This window comes from Mesitornis unicolor, unplaced genomic scaffold (genome assembly GCF_000695765.1).
Source record: "Mesitornis unicolor isolate BGI_N332 unplaced genomic scaffold, ASM69576v1 scaffold12758, whole genome shotgun sequence".
Lineage (NCBI taxonomy): Eukaryota > Metazoa > Chordata > Aves > Mesitornithiformes > Mesitornithidae > Mesitornis > Mesitornis unicolor.
In genome coordinates, this window is record NW_010199834.1 from 21,184 (window position 1) to 30,269 (window position 9,086).

A 9,086-nucleotide genomic window follows, 5' to 3' on the forward strand; every position below is an offset into this window, starting at 1 on the left:
CCCCCCTCTGACATTGCGACATTGGGGTATTTCATCACACTTTCCTTCCCTGTTTTTGAGATTATGAATTAAATATTCAGAAAGAACAGGTCAAAGGCTCCTCTATGAGAAACTCTTCTAATCACCTTCCCCCCTGCAGGTGTTTTGTCTTACAGGGCTACCCTCTGCTGTCTCCCCTTTCATCAGCTTTCTCCCCACTTTACAATTCTTTGCCTAATCCTCATTTTTCCCAGTTCAAATAATGAATTCTCTTGTGGCATCATACCAAATAGCAGACCTACTGCAGATCCCTGTGTAGTTGCATCAGAGAAAGATATCAAGTTCATCTGGCAAGACTTACAAGTTTTAACGCTTTTTAATCTATTTTCCATCTATGTCCCTGTTTTTAATGATTCTTTCCATGCAGTTTATTCTCCTGCCTAATATACTATTGCTGTGAAGCAACTAGATTACAGTTGCCTTTATTTCTTTGTTTTTCCCTACTGCACTTAGTTTTACTTCCAGTTTGACTAATTTACAAGGCCCCTTTGCTCTGCCCCTGCAGTTTCATATGCTGGCTCTTCCTGCCTTTAGATGTAGAGAACGCACCATATATTTTGAGTACCTACTGGATTTTTAAAGCTTTTCTCTAGATAAGGCGTGATCATTTCTGTTCTCACAGACCTGTATTACCTCTTTTGCATCAATGTATCCTTTTTTAAAACTACAGCAAAGTATTAATTTTATTATATATCCATATTATATTTAATATTCTTTGCACACAAGCCCATTTCTTTCAATTGTCTTTTCATTTGAAGAACTTGCCTATTTGTTTTAATGACCTCTGCAAGGTTTATATCAACTTTATTTCTTGTAATTCCCCCTTTATCTTTTCTATCTGTAACACCTGTTTTCTGTGCTCCACTGAATTGTCTTGCACCTTTTATGTAAAGAAATTTCAGGTTCCATTGATGTTCAAGTCCTTGAGCTAACTTCATTAGTTTCCTTTGAAATTAATTTGCCCTTTTGAAATTGCAGATTTTCTGTTACCTATATTATTATTTACTTTCACATGTAGTTCAAACAAGACCTATTTGTTTTTACTCTATCCAAGGATATGTTTACGGACTATGATTTTTGTGATTATTTAGCAAGAAAAAGGCTAAAGTAGCATTGCCTTTGGTTGATTCAATCATTATGTTATTAAAAAAAAACCTGCTGGCTCTCACTGCCAGGAATACCTAGATGCCACGATTACTTGTAGCATTTGTTCTTCCGTCTATATGTAAAAAGGGAAAATTTCACATAACACTAACTATTCTAGCAGTATTTATCTCTCTAATAGCTTCCAAAAATCTCTTCTGTAAGTATACTGTTACCAGACAATTGGAAAGTGATTAATGTTACCAGTGGGAACCATTTTTTGCATTCTGGTGAAAATGCAGAAGGATGCTTAGGCCATTTGATGGATTTCTAGGCCATCTGAAATGAATAATGGGCAAAAAGCAGTATTACTTATGTGATGCAGTCTGTATTGTCAAGATAGAGGCTGGGGAGAAAGTCAGAAGGGCTGTGCTTGGAGGTGAGTGGATGGTAAATTAAAAGGACAGAAAGGAAGGAAATTAATCTCCTAGACTGAAAAACTCTCTCAAGAAACCACCACAGACCTCCTGGTCTCCAAAGGATCAGCTTGCTTCCAATAGGAGTTATACAGCCCAGTCACCATCGTGCCTCGGGAAATTTCTCCCTTCAGGCTTTGCAGCAGTGGTCTGTGTGTTGCATCACCCTGTCAGCAGAGATGTCCCAAGAGCGAGTGGCCTTCTCAATTGCAGCTCTGTGCCTCCCACCCTGTCACTGCATCAGTGCATCTGCTCCTGAGGTCCCACTGCCCTCCTGCTTCCCTCTTAGGCAGCCCAGCAGCTCCTGGGTGGAGACAGAGACATGAAGCAAAGCAAACAGGTCCCGTGTGTGACAGCACCTGCATCAGCCATAGCACAGTGACCACCAGTCACATACGATGTCCTGTGTCTCCTGTGGGGCTTTGCTTCAGCGTCTCTCCTTGCTGCCATTCCTCCAGTGCTTGTTGAGGTCCTGCTGCTCCCTATCCCCAGCTTTCAGTCTATGACCAGGCATTAGACATTTTTAAAAGCCTGTGAACTAATAATCCTCCCAGACCGGCTACTTTTATTTTATGGATGTAATGGAGTAGTTTATTTTCCACTGAAATACTCTTAGTGCAAAGCACAGGAGCATGACTGCACAGCCCAGAGCCCTCAGCCACAAACAGCGTCAGATCTTTCACTTCAAAATGGGTTTTTTTGTGGCACTGAGATATACACATGTATAAAAAAGAATAAATGAATCCTAATGTAATGAGTGAGTGAAGCACAAAATCAGCAAAAAGACAATACAGGCTTTTGATTTGCATCAATGGGAAACAGAAAAAGTTGTATGCAGTAGGCAGATCATAACTCACGCTGAAGTAAATAACACAGATATTGTTCTGACCTTGTGTGGAGTTTTGCTGCTTCAGTAAAAAATCTTATTGCTGCTGACCATTTGTTTCAAGGGAGAATATGATGTATAGAAGGACGTTTTTAGGAGGAGCAGAAGATAAATTTGTAAAATAGTTTTCTGCATTCTTAATGTTGCAGGCAGCATTACATTTAAAGACCTGAAGTAAAATCCTTGTTGCAGATGTGATAGTTATTTTTTCCAGAGCATTTGGTCACAGGCATGGATCCTCTCATGTTTGGTGCCGTATGGAAAATGAGCATGTGTCCATCCTCAGAGGGTCAGTGCATGTGCCAAGACCCGGTGGAGGATAGACACAGCACAGAAAAAGTAACAGTTCTGCTCAGCTGAATAGCAGCAGCCATGGCACCATCAAAGCCTTCAACGCAATGAAGAAAAACATCTCCCTTTTTGATATTGTCTCCCAAATGAATTTAGTATTTTGGGACAAGGTGCTCTTGTGACAATCCTGGGTCCATCAGAGAGATTGGGGACCACTCAAAGACTTCCCAGGTGTGCTCAGTTCCTGGCACTCCGTCATCACTTTGCCATCATGGGTCAGTAACCGCCCAGCCTGGCATCCACCCTGCTTTGGGAATTGCGGATGTCACCACAGTCGCTTGCAGGAGGTCATCATTTTCACCAGACAGACTCTTGAAAGACAGCATGCACTGACATGAGCTGGAAAACAGCGAAACCTGTCCTTCGTCCACTCCCCTCCTCATCTGCGTCCTGCCCCACTCCATGGGTGCACTCAATAGCAGCATGGCTGCTCTCCCCTCAGTCTCCCCCGCTGTCTAAGTTTAGAGTTATGAACTTCTTCTTGGTAGAAGAAGAGGCCATTGTGACTGAAACAATCATTTGAGAAGGAGTGGGATCGCTCCTGTATCTCCCTGATCTCTACAACAGGTAAGTAGTTGGTCAGTAGGGTATTTCTCCCCTGAAAATGCTCTTGTGAACCACTTGGCCATGTGACATTGTCACTTTCTATGTGTACATCTCCAGCAGACATGCAAATGTGCACTGAGTTAGAGGGGATGTGAATGAACCTCTTGATGAGAGCCAGCTTGGTCCCACCAGGGCCCAGCGCCAGTGCTGCACCTTCCCTGCAAGTCCCAGAAATTGAAGTGTTCAATGGAGGCCAAGAGAGAGCAACTCGAGGGCTGCTTCCCCAGGCACAATACCCCCTTCCCTTCCCAGTGATATTTGTTGTTGTTCAAAAAAGATGGATTCTGCTGTGAAGCACCAGAAAATGACTGGAGGTGGAGCAATTAAACCTTTGGTCTAAACTAGCAGAGCTATTCCTGTGTTATCTGTTGATGGTGCAAGAAAATAAGATCAACATTTCATTCTGCTTGGACTTCTGAACAACTGAAGAGTAACATATCTTGGGCATTATTGACTTAGGCTCATTTCCACCAAATTATTCAGATCCCTGGAAATCTTAGGGAGGAGTGAAAAGTAGGGAGAAAATTAAAAAAAATATTTGATTAGTGGAATTTGTGGATGAAAATCCAGCGCCACCAGTAGGCCCAGGAACCAGAGGTGAGGGGACAGAGGGGATCAAGGAAGCAGAAGTCAAAGAGATGCAGTGGGGTGTTAAAAAGTGGGATGGGATAGGGAAAAAACAGCTGCTGAGTGGGAAGTGGCAACAAAATGACCCCACTGAAGCTCAGGAAGTCTCCAGGCCCTGCACAGTGCCAGCTTTTTAACCTAAAACCTCGCTCCTGGTGCAGCATTGCACAACGATGTAAGCTCCTTAGATGTAAGCTCCTTGGTGGAGCAAGGACTGGTGCTGCTGTACCTGGCCCCAGGCACCACAGTGGGGGCACCAGTGGCATAACTATGCTGGACCTGCATGGACAGTTTTAGGGTTTGTTTTGTAAAAGCACTGGTTTGTTGGTGTTAGCATCCACAGGGACATGAAGGTACCTGGAAGTGCCGGAGGTGTTGCCTGCCCAGGAGAAGTGTGTACCTTGTGCCTGCAGAGACCTGTGCTCAAAGCCCAGCACTGAGTTTCCATCACCCCTGGGCATGTCTGCACCATTTGCTGGTTCAAGTTGAAGTCTTAGACTTCAAGCAAATGTGAAGATTATACTTGGTGAATCCCATCAAAGCAAGCAGAGACACTGTGTCTCAAACAAGAGCACAACAACAAAAAACACATTATAATGCCTAATTTTTTTTTTCCACTTTTTTTTCTGGGATATTTCCCCATCACCTCCGGTTGAACTTGCCCTCCATTCACAAGCTGGAAGATCTGGCTAATCAGAAATGTTTGCAAAGCTTTCTTAGCTCTCAACAAACGCCGTTTCTTTGCTGTATTTGTCAGCGTGGTGGAGCGATTATTGCCGAGATCCAAGATATGATTGCCTATTTTGTGGAGGAGGGGTGTGAGGAGGCAGGGAGATAATGTAATAATGAAATCCATTGTCATGAATAAATCCCTAGGAGCATTTAGATGTTTTTCCCCTTTTTCTGAGCCACTTGGTGCTCCTGTGTCTGGCTGCGCCAAGAGGCCTGGTGACCCTGAGAGAGGGTAACACAAAGGCAGTGAACAGAAGGCTCTGCGGGTTAGGTGAGTGGCCTGAATCTTCCTTATTCCCAGTAAAAGGAAATAAAAATAAAAATAAAAATAAAAATAAAAATAAAAATAAAAATGTACTCTGTTTAGTGCCAGTGTGCATGAAATAGTTTCAGTGGTAAAACCAAACCCTGCCTGCCAGACTCCCACAGGGTGATCTGAGCATCTGCGCAGTGGCAGTGGGAGAAGTTTTATGGAGCAGCTCCTACTTTCACAGATCAGCCATAGCGTGAGAGGAGGAAAGTATTTTGTGCTCCATCCTCATACAGAGCCCAGGATGATCCAATGTCCCCTGGGTTCGCAGTGCTGGTGCACCATATCTGCAATATCCACTCCAACTGCAGCAGCAGATATCTTCCTAACACAGCGCCAGATTTCCATCTGCTTAAAGATAATGGACTTCTTTCTGTGCTGAATATCACCACTTCTGCCCTTACTATTTCCATATTGCTTTTATTTTAGGCACTTCTCCTATTCTGTCCTTACTTCCCCAGTGTGTCATACTTCTTACTTCATGCTTATTCCACTTTGTATTTTTAGCCTTGTTTCCTAAGGAAATTATACGCAAGCGTTCATGCTGCCTGTGGCTCCATTTATGTCTTATTCCTCTCCCAGCACAAGAAAAACCCCATGAATATTGGTCTACCCTAAATGTATCCAATGGAGAAGGAAAGATTTCAAAGTAATTTCAGCAGACGGGATCCCAGAGCCACTGGAGGAGAGTGTGATGCCCTTCACCACTGCATCCTGCTTCTCCATCAAAGCACCGCTCAGCTGCAGCTGCCAAAGGAGACAGGGGGGAGAAGACCTTGCTCCTGGACCTGGATCTACCCCTTTCTCCAGGCAGCATCAATCACATGAGGTCCATGGCAGGACCTATTTTAGGTGTCTTCTGATTGCTTGAGGGTGACTCAAGTGGGCTGGGATTGTGGCACCTCAGCATCCCCATCCCATTGGCCTAGAAGTGAAGTCAGAAACCGAAAAGTCTGTGCCCTTGTAGACAGCCCCTGTGCACAGAGAAAGGAAAGGGAGAACTTAGGAAGGAGCACTTGTGGGGTTGAAGCGGCAGCAGCCGCTCTTTTCCTGGGGGTGGCCAGTGGGTGGAGGAGCAGAAAGGAACAAACAAGACTTCCAGATGAGTTCATCCTGTCTCAAATCATGCTCATTGAAACACATCTGTGTTTCTAGGGCTGCGTGCAGCAAAAACCATCTTAGTCAGCTCTTGTTTTCGGTTTTGTGCATTGGCTATTTGTATGGTTCCTTTTTTTCCCCCTTCAAATCAGATCCTCTCGTGTATAAGGGTTCAGTTCAGCCAGAGCTTTATCCAGAAAGCTGCTCCCAACACTTCCTAAGCTCATAAACAAGAAAGAAATTACTTAATACTCCAGAACAGAAACTGTTTTGTTCAGGTGCAGCGGTGACGATTTCAAAGAGACACCTTGCCTGCGCAGGTGCCTATCGAGGGGCTGCAGACAGCTGACAGCAGAATGGTGTTTTCTAATACAGGTGAATTATAATTTACTGTGAAATCATAGAATCATAGAATCATTATGGTTGGAAAAGAGCTTTAAGATCATCAAGTCCAACCACTAAGTAACTCTACCATGCCCACTTCTAAACCATATCACTGAGCACCATATCTAGACAGCTTTTAAATACATACCAGGATGGTAATTCAACCACTTCCCTGGGCAGCCTGTTCCAGTCTTTGATAGCTCTTTCACTAAGGAAGTTGTTCCTAATGTCTAACGTAAACCTTCCTTGGCATAACTTGAGGCAATTTCTTCTTGTCATCTTGGTGGTAACTTGTGAGAAGAGACTCACACCCATCTCTCTACAACCTACTTTAAAGTAATTGTAGAGAGCAATAACGTTGCCCCTCAGTCTCCCTCTCTTCAGACTAAACGACCCCAGTTCTCTCAGATGAGGGACTTGTTCGCCATAAGACTTGTTCTCCAGACTCTTCACCAGCTTTGCTGCCATTCTTCGGACCCTCTCCAGCATCTCATTGTCTTTCTTGTACTGCAGCGCTCCAAATTTAACACAGTACTCAAGGTGCAGCCTCACCACTGTCAAGTACAGTGAGACAATCACTTGTCTCATCCTGCTGGTCACATTATTCCTGATACAGGCCAGGATGCCATTGGCTTCTTGGCCACTTGGGCACACTGCTGGCTCATGTTCATCTGGGTGTTGATTCACACCCCCAGGTCCCTGTCTCCCAGGCAGCTTTCCAGCCACTCTTCTCAGAGCCTGTAGCATTGCATGGGGTTGTTGTGACCCAAGTGCAGGACTCAGCACTTGTTCTTGTTGATGGCGCACACAAGTAATTACTGTATTTGTATAGCAACATGGGATGCCCAGCCAGCATTTGGCAGGGAACTGATTAAATCACCGAGGTGTAATTGAAGGATTTGATCGTATTCCACATACAGCCATCAGCATCCGCAGCATTTGTGTTGTCAGCTGGTTTAAATGCTGCCACATCCCTTTGGTCCAGCAGCTCAGGGTGATGCTGTCCACAGGTCATTGTATGAGCCAGACCCAGCTGTAGCATTCTGCATCTTTCCAGCTTGGAGATGTCTGGGCTGAGGGACACCTCATTGCCTACATGCCACAGCTACAGGTTTCATGGCAAGAGACACAATAGCAGATGCTGTCATCAAGGGTATGGCTATAAGAGCCAAATGCATGTATGAGGATCTCAGGATTTGCTTATCAAACCCTGAAGTTTGCAACTTGTAAAGGAAAGCTCCAAAATGTCCTGTACCATAAAACTCAAAGTCCCAAGAACAAATACAGGAATGACATTTTCCACATTAGGTTCATGCATTTTTATCTCCAGAGCTTTCAGCTGATCTTATACATTTTTTAAATATTTCACTGACAATAAGAATGCTAATGCTTTTCTAGGGGTTGCAGGTACAATACTTCAAAATTAACGGCACCATCCCAGTGCTGCCTTCACTAAACTGAAACCATCAACTCAAATCAGGCTGGTCCCCAGATTGCTACAACAATCATTTTTCCCTGTGCTTTTCTCTTTAGCTTGGAGAAGAGGAGACTGAGGGGTGACCTCATTAACGTTTATAAATTTGTAAAGGGTGAGTGTCAGGAGGAAGGAGCCAGGCTTTTCTCAGTGACAGCCAATGACAGGACAAGGGGCAATGGGTGCAAGCTGGAGCATAGGAGGTTCAATCTGAACATGAGGGAAAACCTTTTTCACTGTGAGGGTGACAGAGCACTGGACCAGGCTGCCCAGAGAGGTTGTGGAGTCTCCTTCTCTGGAGACATTTAAAACCCACCTGGATGCATTCCTGTATGACCTAGTCTAGGTGATCCTGCTCTGTCAGGGGGGTTGGACTGGATGATCTTTCAAGGTCCCTTCCAACTCCTGAGATTCTGTGATTCTGATTCTGTGCTTTCTCTATGCCATCAGGGAAGTTTGCTGCCCTTGGTGGTGGCCCTCATGGCAAGCTGGTGTCCTGGAGGTGCTCCTCATGATAGCAACCAGGGAAAGAACTCCTTCACCAGAGCAGGAGCTGCAGAGCACAAAGCAGGAACATTGCCCTGCAGACGTTCATTAACATTCAAAAAACAAATGTTGACTCAGTCCTGTTTGTGAGCTTTTCTTTTTATCCTCTCCAAACATCCCAGCTGTACAGCAGAGTGTCTGTGAATACTTGAGGTAAATTCTCTCTGACCACAACTAGCCCCCTCGAAATTCTGGTGTTACTCAATGTTGGAAAGCTTGCATCGCCTTGCATCCAGCAAAGGAACTGAAGCAACAGCACACACGTGGCAGAAGCAGCTGCCCAGAGTGAGCATGGGCATCTGGAGTGGCCATGCCCCCTCTGGACTGCTCGTGGACCGTCCTTTCGGGTGAAGTTGTCTGTGATGAGAAACAGCCCTGGTCCACCCATTCTCAGCACCATGTTGGGTGTATCTGCAGGACAGCACATATGGTGACTGTGAGTGATCTGAAGAACATCACTTCAGCTACAAGGAT

At 44.7% G+C, this 9,086-nt stretch overlaps 1 pseudogene; it reads right to left on the minus strand.

The window, feature by feature from the left end:
• Positions 1–6,691: 6,691 nt before the first annotated feature.
• LOC104544641 lies at positions 6,692–7,607 on the minus strand (annotated as a pseudogene).
• Between the last annotated feature and the right edge of the window lie 1,479 nt (positions 7,608–9,086).